Below are 13,766 nucleotides of genomic sequence, written 5' to 3'. Positions count from 1 at the left end.
TTGGAGCCAAATTCTGGCTCTCTACAGGTATTAGGAGTTTGAAATTACGATTTTTTATACAGAAAATATGCCATTTCCTAAAAGCGGCGATGGATCACATTTTGCCCAAACCCACCCTGCAGTTTCCTAAATATCCCAAACATCCCAAATTCGACCCTTGAGCCATGTTTTGGTGTCAAATTCTGGCTCTCTGCACGTATTCGCAGGTTGAAATTGTGACTTATTATACCGAAAATATGCCAATCACTGAGAGCGGTGATGGGTCACATTTTGCCCCAATTTTGAAAGCGGCGATGGGTCACATTTTCCCAAACCCTCCCTACAGTTTTCAAAATATCCCAAACATTCCAAGTTCGACGCTTGAGTCATATTTTGGAGCCAAATTATGGCTCTCTACACCTATTCACAGTTCGAAATTACGAATTTTTATACCGAAAATATGCCAATTACTGAGAGTGGCGTTGGGTCTTACTTGCCCAAACCCCCTGCAGTTTTCAAAATATCCCAAACATCCCAAATTCCGCGCTTGAGCCTTATTTTGGAGCCAAATTCTGGTTCTCTGCACGTATTCGCCATTTGAAATTACGACTTTTTATACCGAAAATATGTAATTAACTGAGAGTAGCGATGGGTCACATTTTGTCCAAATCCCCCGTGCAGTTTTTAAAATATCCCAAACATTCTACGTATTACGCTTGAGTCATATTTTGGAGCCAAATTCTGGCTCTCTACAGGTATTCGCAGTTTGAATTTACGAATTTTTATATCGAAAATATGCCTATTTCTGAAAGCGGCGATAGATCACATTTTGCCCAAACCCTCTCTGCAGTTTTCAAAATATCCCAAACAGCCCAAATTCGACCCTTGAGCCATATTTTGGAGCCAAATTCTGGCTATCTGCAGGTATTATCATTTTGAAATTACGACTTATTATACCGAAAATATGCCAAATATTGAAAGCGGCGATAGGTCACATTTTGCCCAATTCCCCCCCCCCCCCCACCATGCAGTTTTTAAAATATCCCAAACATCTCAAATTCGACAATTGAGCCATATTTTGGAGCCAAATTCTGGCTCTCTGCACGTATTCGCTGTTTGAAATTACAACTTTTTATACCGAAAATATGGCAATTACTGAGAGCGGCGATGGGTCACATTGTGCCCAAACCCCCCTGCAGTTTTCAAAATATCCCAAACATCCCAAACTCGACCCTTGAGCCATATTTTCGAGCCAAATTCTGGCTCTCTGCACGTTTTTGCAGTTTGAAATAACTACGTTTTATACAGAAAATATGCCAATTAGTGAGAGCAGCAATGGGTTACATTTTGCCCAAACCCCCCTGCAATTTTAAAAATATCCCAAACATCCCAAATTCGACGCTTGAGTCATATTTTGGAGCCAAATTCTGGCTCTCTGCACGTATTCGCAGTTTGAAATTACGATATTTTATACCAAAAATATGCCAATTACTGAGAGCAGCGACGTGACACATTTTGTTTAAACTCACCCTGTAGTTTCCAAAATATCCCAAACATCTCAAATTCGACCCTTGAGCCATATTTTGGAGCCAAATTCTGACTCTCTACACGTATTCGCAGTTCGAAATTACGAATTTTTATACCGAAAATATGCCAATTACTGAGAGCGGCGATGGGTCACATTTTGCCTAATCCCCCCCTGCAGTTTTCAAAATATCCCAAACATCCCAAATTCGACCCTTGAGCCATATTTGGAGTTAAATTCTGGCTCTCTGCACGTATTTGAAGTTTGAAATTACGACTTTTTATACCGAAAATATGCTAATTACTGAGAGCAGAGATGGGACACATTTTGTTCAAACCCACCCTGCAGTTTTCAAAATATCCCAAACATTCCAAGTTCGACGCTTGAGTCATATTTTGGAGCCAAATTATGGTTCTCTACACCTATTCGCAGTTCAAAATTTCGAATTTTTATACCGAAAATATGCCAATTACTGAGAATGGACGACGGGGCTTACTTGCCCAAACCTCCCTGCAGTTTTCATAATATCCCAAACATCCCAAATTCGGCGCTTGAGCCATATTTTGGAGCCCAATTCTGGTTCTCTGCACGTATTGGCCATTTGATATTACGACTTTTAATACCGAAAATATGTACTTAACGGAGAGCTACGATAGGTCACATTTTGCCCAAATCCCCCGTGCAGTTTTCAAAATAACCCAAACATTCCAAGTTCGACTCTTGAGTCATATTTTGGAGCCAAATTCTGGCTCTCTACACGTATTCGCAGTTCGAAATTTACGATTTTTTATACCGAAAATATGTCAATTACTGAGAGCGGCGATGGGTCTTACTTGCCCAATCCCCCTCTGTAGTTTTCAAAATATCCCAAACATCCCAAATTCGACCCTTGAGCTATATTTTCGAGCCAAATTCTTGCTCTCTTCACGTATTCGCAGTTTGAATTTATGAATTTTTATATCGAAAATATTCCAATTTCTGAAAGCGGCGATGGATCACATTTTGCCCAAACCCTCCCTGCAGTGTTCAAAATATCCCAAACATCCGAAATTCAACGCTTGAGCCATATTTTGAAGCCAAATTCTGGCTCTCTTCACGTATTCGCAGTTTGAATCTACGACCGTTTTATACCGAAAATATGCCAATTGCTGAAAGCGGCGATGGAGTCACATATAGCCCAAACCCCCCCTGCAGTTTTCAAAATATTCCAAACATCCCAAATTCGACCCTTGAGCCATATTTTGGAGCCAAATTCTGGCTCTCTGCACGTATTCGCAGTTTGAATTTACGACTTTTTATACCGAAAATATGCCAATTACTGAAAGCGGCGATGAATCACATTTTGCCAAAACGCTCCCTGCAATTTTCAAACTATCCCAAACATTCCAAAATCGACGTTTGTGCCATATTTTGGAGCAAAATTCTGGCTCTCTGCACGTATTCGCAGTTTGAAATTACGACTTTTTATACCGAAAATAAACCAATTACTGAAAGCGGCGATGAATCACATTTTGCCAAAACGCTCCCTGCAGTTTTTAGTATTGGATATTCTTTTGTATTAAAAACAACATTTTTTAATGTCTTTTCTAGGATCTAAATAATACAAAACCTCACTTTATGATTTGATGTTAAAATCCTCAAATTTGGTAATCTAGCGATTTTTTTCACGTTTTTTATGTAGTGTGACTTTCCGTAAATATATTCGTTTTACCAATATTTCGATACTACTTCTTATTTTCTCACGATATGTGATTTGACCTTCAAATCTCAGAATTTCGCATCATATTGCATTTTTAAGCAATTTTTCTTGCATTTTGTTTCGTACTAAAAATCATCGAATTTAGCAACATTTTGACTTTATTATCCCCTTTTCCTTTATGTGATATAAACAAAATATCATCGAATTAGGCAATATTTTGCCGTTTTTCCACGTTTTTATGAATTTTCAGTTTATTGTTATAAATTCATTAAATATACGATAAAAATTATGCAAACACATAATTGTTTAGAAATTAACGATAAATACTTCATTTTCAATCAACTATTTGTTCATCGTTGAAATGCTGAGAAAGATATTTAAAAGGGGAGAAATTCTGTTTTTATTCCATATATCGACGTTTCAGCCGGATTAGTGCTGTTTTACGTGCACATCTTCCATCGGCAATATAAACGGAAAATGAAGAAAATTTTAGTTAATTCTAATGAAGACACATTGATTTTTATCATTTATATTGGAAATAACATTTTTAAATATCTTTTCTAGGATCTAAATAATACGAAACCTCGCTCTATGATTTGAAGTGAAAATCCTCAGATTTGGTAATCTAGCGATTTTTTTCACGTTTTTCATGTAGTTTGACTTTCTGTTAATATATTCGTTTTACCAATATTTCGATACTACTTCATGTTTTCTCACGATATGTGATTTGACCTTCAAATCTCAGAATTTCGCATAATAGTGCATTTTTAAGCATTTTTTCTTGCATTTTGTTTTGTACCAAAAATCATCGAATTTAGCAATATTTTTGACGTTTATCATCCCCTTTTCCTCTATGTGATTTAAACAAAATATCAACTTAGGCAATATTTTCCCGTTTTTCCAAGTTTTTGAGAATTATCAGTTTATTGCTATTAATTCATTTATTATACGATAAAAATTATGCAAACACGTAATTGATTAGAAATTAACCCTAAATAATTCATTTTCAATCAACTATTTGTGTAGCATTAAAATACTGAGTAAGGTATTGAAAAGGGGAAAAGTTCTGTTTTTATTGCATATATCGACGTTTCAACCGGAATACAGCGGTTTTACGGGTATATCTTTCATCATTAATGTAAACGGAAAATCAGGAGCATTTTAGTAAATTCTAAAGAAAACACATTGATTTTATCATTTGCATTGGAAACAATATCTTTATATATCTTTTCTAGGATCTAAATAATACGAAACCTCGCTTTATGATTTGAAGTTAAAATCCTCAAAATTGGAAATATAGCGATTTTTTCACGTTTTTCATGTAGTGTGACTTTCCGTAAATATATTCGTTTTTACCAATATTTCGATACTACTTCATGTTTTCTCACAATATGTGATTTGACCTTCAAATCTCAGAATTTCGCATAATATTTCATTTTTAAGCAATTTTTCTTGCATTTTGTTTTGTACCAAAAATCATCGAATATAGCAATATTTTGACGTTAACCATCCCCTTTTCCTCTATGTGATTTAAACAAAATATCATCGAATTAGGCAATATTTTCCCGTTTTTCCAAGTTTTTGAGAATTTTCAGTTTATTGTTATTAATTCATTATATATACGATAAAAATAATTCAAACACATAATTGAATAGAAATTAACCTCAAATACATCATTTTCAATCAACTATTTGTTTCTTGTTAAAATACTGAGTAAGGCATTGAAAAGGGGAGAAGTTCTGTTTTTATTGCATATATCGACGTTTCAGCCGGATTAGAGCGGTTTTACGTGTATATCTTTCATCTTTAATATAAACGAAAAATCAGGAACATTTTTGTTAATTCTAAAGAAAACACGTTGATTTTTATCATTTGTATTGGAAATAACATTTTCATTTGTCTTTTCTTGGATCTAAATAACACGAAACCTCGCTCTATGATTTGAAGTTAAATACATCAAATTTGATTATATGGTGACATTTTCACGTTTTTCACGTAGTGTGATTTTACGCAAATATATTCGTTTTTACCAATATTTTGATACAACGTCATGTTTTCTCACGATATGTGATTTGGCCTTCAAATCTCAGAATTTCCCATAATGTTGCATTTTAAGCAAGTTTTCTTGCATTTTGTTTTGTACTAAAAATCATCGAATTTAGGAATATTTTGACATTTATCATCCCCTTTTCCTTTATGTGATTTAAACAAAATATCATCAAATTAGGCAATGTTTAGCCGTTTTTCCACGATATTGAGAATTATCTGTTTCGTGTTATGAATTTATTTTATATACGATAAAAATTATGTAAAAACATATTTGATTAGAAATTAACCTCCAATACATCATTTTCAATCAACTATTTGTTTCTCGTTAAAATATTGAGTTAGGCATTGAAAAGGGAAGAAGATCTGTTTTTACTGCATATATCGACGTTTCAGCCGGATTAAAGAGGTTTTACGTGTACATCCTTCATCGGTAATATAAACGTAAAATAAAGAAAATTTTAGTTAATTCTAATGAAAACACATTGATTTTTATCATTTGTATTTGGAAACAACATTTTTATATGTCTTTTCTTGGATCTAAAAAATACGAAACCTCGCTTTATGATTTGAAGTTAAATCCTCAAATTTTGTAAAATAGTGACTTTTTCACGTTTATCATGTAGTGTGATTTTAGGTAAATATATTCGTTTTTACCAATATTTCGATACTACTTCGTACTTCTCACGATATGTGATTTGGCCTTGAAATCTCAGAATTTCGCATAATATTATATTTTTAGCAAGTTTTCTTGCATTTTGTTTCGTACTAAAAATCATCGAATTTAGCAACATTTTGACTTTATTATCCCCTTTTCCTTTATGTGATATAAAAAAATATCATCGAATTAGGCAATATTTTGCCGTTTTCAACGTTTTTGTTAATTTTCAGTTTATTGTTATTAATTCATTATATATACGATAAAAATGATGCAAACACATAATTGATTTGAAATTAACGTTAAATACTTCTATTTGAATCAACTATTTGTTTCTCGTTAAAATGCTGAGTAAGATATTGAAAAGGGGAGAAATTCTGTTTTTATTGCATATATCGACGTTTCAGCCGGATTAGTGCGGTTTTACGTGTACATCTTCCATCGGCAATGTAAACGGAAAATCAAGAAAATTTTAGTTAATTCTAATGAAAACACATTGATTTTTATCATTTGTACTGGAAACAACAATGTCATATGTCTTTTCTTATATCTAAATAATGCGAAACCTGGGATTATGATTTGAAGTTAAAATCCACAAATTTGGTAAAATTGTGACTTTTTTCACGTTTTCATGTAGTGTGATTTTACGTATATATATTGGTTTTACCAATATTTCGATACTACTTTATGTTTTCTCACGATATGTTATTTTGCCTTCAAATCTTAGAATTTCGCATATTACATTTTTAAGCAAGTTTTCTTCCATTTTGTTTTGTACCAAAAATCATCGAATTTAGCAATATTTTTGACGTTTATCATCCCCTTTTCCTTTATTTGATTTAAACAAAATATCATCAAATTAGGCAATGTTTAGCCGTTTTTCCACGATTTTGAGAATTATCAGTTTCCTGTTATTAATTTATTTTATATACGATAAAAATTATGTAAAAACATATTTGATTAGAAATTAACCTCAAATACATCATTTTCAATCAACTATTTGTTTCTCGTTAAAGTAATGAGTAAGATATTGAAAAGGGGAGAAGTTCTGTTTTCATTGCATATATCGACGTTTCAGCCGGATTAGAGCGGTTTTACGTGTATATCTTTCATCTTTAATATAAACGGAAAATCAGGAACATTTTAGTTAATTCTAAAGAAAACACGTTGATTTTTATCATTTGTATTGGAAACAACATTTTCATATGTCTTTTCTAGGATCTAAATAATACAAAACCTCACTTCATGATTTGAAGTTAAAATCCTCAAATTTGTTAATATAGCGATTTTTTTCACGTTTTTCCTGTAGTGTGACTTTCCGTAAATATATTCGTTTTTACCAATATTTCGATACTACTTTATGTTTTCTCACAATATGTGATTTGACCTTCAAATCTCAGAATTTCGCATAATATTGTATTTTAAGCAATTTTTCCTGCATTTTGTTTTGTACCAAAAATCATCGAATTAGCAATATTTTGACGTTTATCATCCCCTTTTCCGCTATGTGATTTAAACAAAATATCATCGAATTAGGCAATATTTTCCCGTTTTTCCAAGTTTTTGAGAATTTTCAGTTTATTGTTATTAATTCATTATATATACGATAAAAATTATGCAAACACATAATTGATTAGAAATTAACCGTAAATACTTGATTTTCAATCAACTATTTGTTTCTCGTTAAATTTCTGAGTAGGATATTGAAAAGGGTTCGGTTTTTATTGCATTTTTCGACGTTTCAGCCGGATTTCTTTGATGCTCTACCTTCCTTCAAACGGCCTTTTCGCGCCTTTGAATCTTCCCTTCTTGCCGCCAAGCGTCGAAAGAACCAGCTCAGGTTTCTTAAAGACTGTCTTGCTGAGCAAGTTCTCCCTCATTCTTTATCTCACTTTCTCCAGTTCAACACTTCGGGATCTCCTTTCCCTGAACATGCCCGCCTTCTTCTTCAAGAACTTATTCATGCCACCTCCTTGCAAGTTGACGAGGCTTTTCTTGCTGTTCGTCAACAGCAACGCTTTCTGTCCTCTTCTCTTCCCAGTGATCTATGCAATATCATTTTTCCAATTGCATTTGACACTGCTCACGTCTCCTCTTCCCACCACTCCTCCACACTACACAACAAACTTCAACGCCTGATCTCCAACAGTTCTTGGGCCAAATACTCTCTCTCTGACTGTGTTACCAACTTTTCGTCCTACTCTCTTTCTAAGCACGAGCAAGAACTTCTTGGTCTTGGTCTGTCTTTTGCTACTTCCCCTGGCCCACGCTGTGGCATTGATCTCATTAGTTCCTTTGACAGGTTTGTCAATTCTAACTCTAGTACTCTTTCGGACCTGTCTGCCTTTAGAGGGGCCCTTATCCCCGTTCTTGACAGCTTGTTTTCTAAAAATAACCACCTTCCTCGTCGCTTCCAGCTTGCCCTTGCCTCCCTGAAATCTAACAACTCTATTCTTATCCTTCCTTCTGACAAAAGCAATTCGGTGGTTGTCCTTGACCGTGAGGACTACCTCCGAAAAGCAGATGTCTTGCTCTCTGACTCTCGCACTTATGCTCCTCTGACTTCTAACCCTTTGGATCGCCTCAAAACTTCCTTTAACCGCAAACTAAGACAGCTCTCAAGTCTTTGCCCTCCTGACTTTGATCTCATTTAACGTTTCCGTGTCATCTGCCCTTCTCTTCCTTATTTCTATGGTCTTCCTAAGACTCATAAACCTGGTGTTCCTCTTCGTCCTATCATTTCTTCACGGGGCTCTGTCAGCTATCCTCTTGCCTCCTGGCTCGCTAAAACCCTGACACCTTACCTTGGCACTTTTTCCCCTGCCCACCTTCGTCACTCTCAGGACTTCATAGAAAGACTGCGCCTGCAACCCTCTTGTAAGATGCTTAGTCTTGATGTCGACTCTCTGTTCACTAATGTTCCGCTCGATGACGTTCTCTCTTTCCTCAGACAGAAGGCGTCAGAGGGCCTCCTTCCTCTCCCACTTCCCACTGACGTTTTCCTCGATCTCATTAGACTCTGTGTTGAATCTAACTCTTTCTCTTTCAACGGTAAATATTACACTCAAACTTTCGGCGTCGCTATGGGTTCCCCTCTCTCCCCTGTTCTTGCTAATTTCTACATGGAATACTTCGAAACTGTTCTTCTTCCTTCTATTGATACTCGTCCCTCTCTCTGGCTTCGATATGTTGATGACATTTTTGCTTTATGGCCTCATGACCTTAATCTTTTCCAGCCTTTCCTCGCCTCTCTTAACAATCTGGCTCCTTCTATCCATTTCAAAGTTGAGTGGGAATCTAATTCCCTCCTTCCTTTTCTTGATATTCATGTTCACAGCTCTGTGTCTGGGTTCTCTTTCTCTGTCTACCGTAAACCCATGCATAGTGGCATGTACATTCACTTCTTTTCCTACCATCCTCCTTCTGTTAAGAAAAGTGTCCTCGTCTCTCTCTTCCTCCGCGCTCTACGCATCAGCGACCCTCAGTTTCTTGATTCTGAAATTGCCTTTATCTACAAATCATTCTCTCGACTTGGTTATCCTTTGCATTTCATCAACTGTGCCCACTCTCAAGCTAAACGAAATTTCTTTCATCCTAAACCTGCTTCCAACACTAGTAGCACTGTACTATGCCTTCCCTTCATATCTGAACTCAAAACTTTTACCAATACCTTTCGTCCTCTTGACATTAAACTCGCCTTTCGACAAACTAACACACTTCGTAGCAATCTAGTTCACACTGCTCCTCCTGCTTCTAATGCTGCTGGTGTCTACTCTATTTCCTGTTCATCTTGTCCTCTCCAATACTTTGGCGAAACTGGCCGTACACTGAATGACAGACTTAAAGAACACAAGAGAAGTGTTAAGTCTGCAGACACTAACAATGCTCTCTTCTGCCATGTGAGGGATTCTAATCATCCCATTGATTGGTCTTCCTCCAAAATAATCTTTCCTGCCTCTACTCTACACAGACGCCGTCTTGTAGAATCGGCTCTTATAAACAATGTACCCAACATGAACCTGAGTCCTGGCTTTGTTGCTGTGGACTCTTCCCTTTCACAGTATATACTCAAATGCTCTAATCTTTCTAACAAACGTGACTTAACATAAGCTTTCCCCCTTCCATTTCTTTCTTTCTCTTTCCTTTTCTTTCTCTCTTCTCCCTTTTTCTGTTCATTGTCTTCTCCTACGCTCCCTTGCTATCCTCTTCTTTTTTTTTTTTCCTATTACTATCTCCTTCGGTGGTTATAATAGGAGCTGCCTTGTATTGGCCAAAAGGCCTGCTGCAGTTCTCATTACTACTATCCCCTACACCTGACTTTCCTCCTCAGCTCTCTCTTGCCTATTTATTGCCTGTCCCTACCTCCTCATCACAATCGACATGAGAATGGTCCAGGACGGACCGAAACGTCGTCGTCCCTTCAATTTCTAGTGTGTGGTCTGGTCAACATACTTCAGCCACGTTATTGTGACTCATCGCCTGCATATACGATAAATATTATGCAAACACATAACTGATTAGAAATTAACCTTAAATACTTCATTTTGAATCAACTATTTGTTTCACGTTAAAGTAATGAGTAAGATATTGAAAAGGGGAGAAGTTCTGTTTTCGTTGCATATATCGACGTTTCAGCCGGATTAGAGCGGTTTTACGTGTATATCTTTCATCTCTAATATAAACGGAAAATCAAGAACATTTTAGTTAATTCTAAAGAAAACACATTGATTTTTATCATTTGTATTGGAAACAACATTTTCATATGTCTTTTCTAGGATCTAAATAATACAAAACCTTACTTTATGATTTGAAGTTAAAATAATCAAATTTGGTAATATAGCGATATTTTTCACGTTTTTCATGTAGTTTTTCAGTTTTTACTTTCCGTAAATATATTCGTTTTACCAATATATTTCGATACTACATGATTTCTCACGATATGTGATTTGACCTTCAAATCTCAGAATTTCGCATAATATTGCATTTTTAAGCAATTTTTATTTCATTTTGTTTTGTACCAAAAATCATCGAATTTAGCAATATTTTTGACGTTTATCATCCCCTTTTCCTCTATGTGATATAAACAAAATATCATCGAATTTGGCAGCATTTTCCCTTTTTCCAAGTTTTTGAGAATTTTCAGTTTTTTCTTATTAATTCATCTATTATTCGATAAAAATTATGCAAACACGTAATTGATTAGAAATTAACCTCAAATACTTCATTTTCAATCAACTATTTGTTTCTCGTTAAAATACTGAGTAAGATATTGAAAAGGGGAAAAGTTCTGTTTTTATTGCATATATCGACGTTTCAGCCGGAATACAGCAGTTTTACGGGTATATCTTCCATCATTAATATAAACGGAAAATCAGGAACATTTTAGTAAATTCTAAAGAAAACACATTGATGTTATCATTTGTTTTGGAAACAATGTCTTTATATGTCTTTTCTACGATCTAAATAATACGAAACCTCGCTTTATGATTTGAAGTTAAAATTCTCAAATTTGGTAATATAGCGATTTTTTTCACGTTTTTCATGTAGTGTGACTTTCCGTAAATATATTCGTTTTTACCAATATTTCGATACTACTTCATGTTTTCTCACAATATGTGATTTGACCTTCAAATCTCAGAATTTCGCATAATATTTCATTTTTAAGCAATTTTTCTTGCATTTTGTTTTGTACCAAAAATCATCGAATATAGCAATATTTTGACGTTAACCATCCCCTTTTCCTCTATGTGATTTAAACAAAATATCATCGAATTAGGCAATATTTTCCCGTTTTTCCAAGTTTTTGAGTATTTTCAGTTTATTGTTATTAATTCATTATATATACGATAAAAATAATTCAAACACATAATTGAATAGAAATTAACCTCAAATACATCATTTTCAATCAACTATTTGTTTCTTGTTAAAATACTGAGTAAGGCATTGAAAAGGGGAGAAGTTCTGTTTTTATTGCATATATCGACGTTTCAGCCGGATTAGAGCGGTTTTACGCGTATATCTTTCATCTTTAATATAAACGAAAAATCAGGAACATTTTTGTTAATTCTAAAGAAAACACGTTGATTTTTATCATTTGTATTGGAAATAACATTTTCATATGTCTTTTCTTGGATCTAAATAACACGAAACCTCGCTCTATGATTTGAAGTTAAATACATCAAATTTGATTATATGGTGACATTTTCACGTTTTTCACGTAGTGTGATTTTACGCAAATATATTCGTTTTTACCAATATTTTGATACTACGTCATGTTTTCTCACGATATGTGGTTTGGCCTTCAAATCTCAGAATTTCCCATAATGTTGCATTTTAAGCAAGTTTTCTTGCATTTTGTTTTGTACTAAAAATCATCGAATTTAGGAATATTTTGACATTTATCATCCCCTTTTCCTTTATGTGATTTAAACAAAATATCATCAAATTAGGCAATGTTTAGCCGTTTTTCCACGATATTGAGAATTATCTGTTTCCTGTTATGAATTTATTTTAAATACGATAAAAATTATGTAAAAACATATTTGATTAGAAATTAACCTCAAATACATCATTTTCAATCAACTATTTGTTTCTCGTTAAAATACTGAGTAAGGCATTGAAAAGGGGAGAAGATCTGTTTTTATTGCATATATCGACGTTTCAGCCGGATTAAAGAGGTTTTACGTGTACATCCTTCATCGGTAATATAAACGTAAAATAAAGAAAATTTTAGTTAATTCCAATGAAAACACATTGATTTTTATCATTTGTATTTGGAAACAACATTTTTATATGTCTTTTCTTGGATCTAAAAAATACGAAACCTCGCTTTATGATTTGAAGTTAAATCCTCAAATTTTGTAAAATAGTTACTTTTTCACGTTTATCATGTAGTGTGATTTTAGGTAAATATATTCGTTTTTACCAATATTTCGATACTACTTCGTACTACTCACGATATGTGATTTGGCCTTCAAATCTCAGAATTTCGCATAATATTTAATTTTTAGCAAGTTTTCTTGCATTTTGTTTCGTACTAAAAATCATCGAATTTAGCAACATTTTGACTTTATTATCCCCTTTTCCTTTATGTGATATAAAAAAATATCATCGAATTAGGCAATATTTTGCCGTATTTAACGTTTTTGTTAATTTTCAGTTTATTGTTATTAATTCATTATATATACGATAAAAATGATGCAAACACATAATTGATTTGAAATTAACGTTAAATACTGTTATTTGAATCAACTATTTTTTTCTCATTAAAATGCTGAGTAAGATATTGAAAAGGGGAGAAATTCTGTTTTTATTGCATATATCGACGTTTCAGCCGGATTAGTGCGGTTTTACGTGTACATCTTCCATCGGCAATGTAAACGGAAAATCAAGAAAATTTTAGTTAATTCTAATGAAAACACATTGATTTTTATCATTTGTATTGGAAACAACAATGTCATATGTCTTTTCTTATATCTAAATAATGCGAAACCTGGGATTATGATTTGAAGTTAAAATCCACAAATTTGATAAAATTGTGACTTTTTTCACGTTTTTCATGTAGTGTGATTTTACGTAATTATATTGGTTTTACCAATATTTCGATACTACTTTATGTTTTCTCACGATATGTTATTTTGCCTTCAAATCTTAGAATTTTGCATAATACATTTTTAAGCAAGTTTTCTTCCATTTTGTTTTGTACCAAAAATCATCGAATTTAGCAATATTTTTGACGTTTATCATCCCCTTTTCCTTTATGTGATTTAAACAAAATATCATCAAATTAGGCAATGTTTAGCCGTTTTTCCACGATTTGGAGAATTATCAGTTTCCTGTTATTAATTTATTTTATATAC

Source organism: Procambarus clarkii, chromosome 12 (genome assembly GCF_040958095.1).
Source record: "Procambarus clarkii isolate CNS0578487 chromosome 12, FALCON_Pclarkii_2.0, whole genome shotgun sequence".
Taxonomy (NCBI): Eukaryota; Metazoa; Arthropoda; class Malacostraca; order Decapoda; family Cambaridae; genus Procambarus; species Procambarus clarkii.
Note: the sequence above shows the minus strand (reverse complement) of the source record.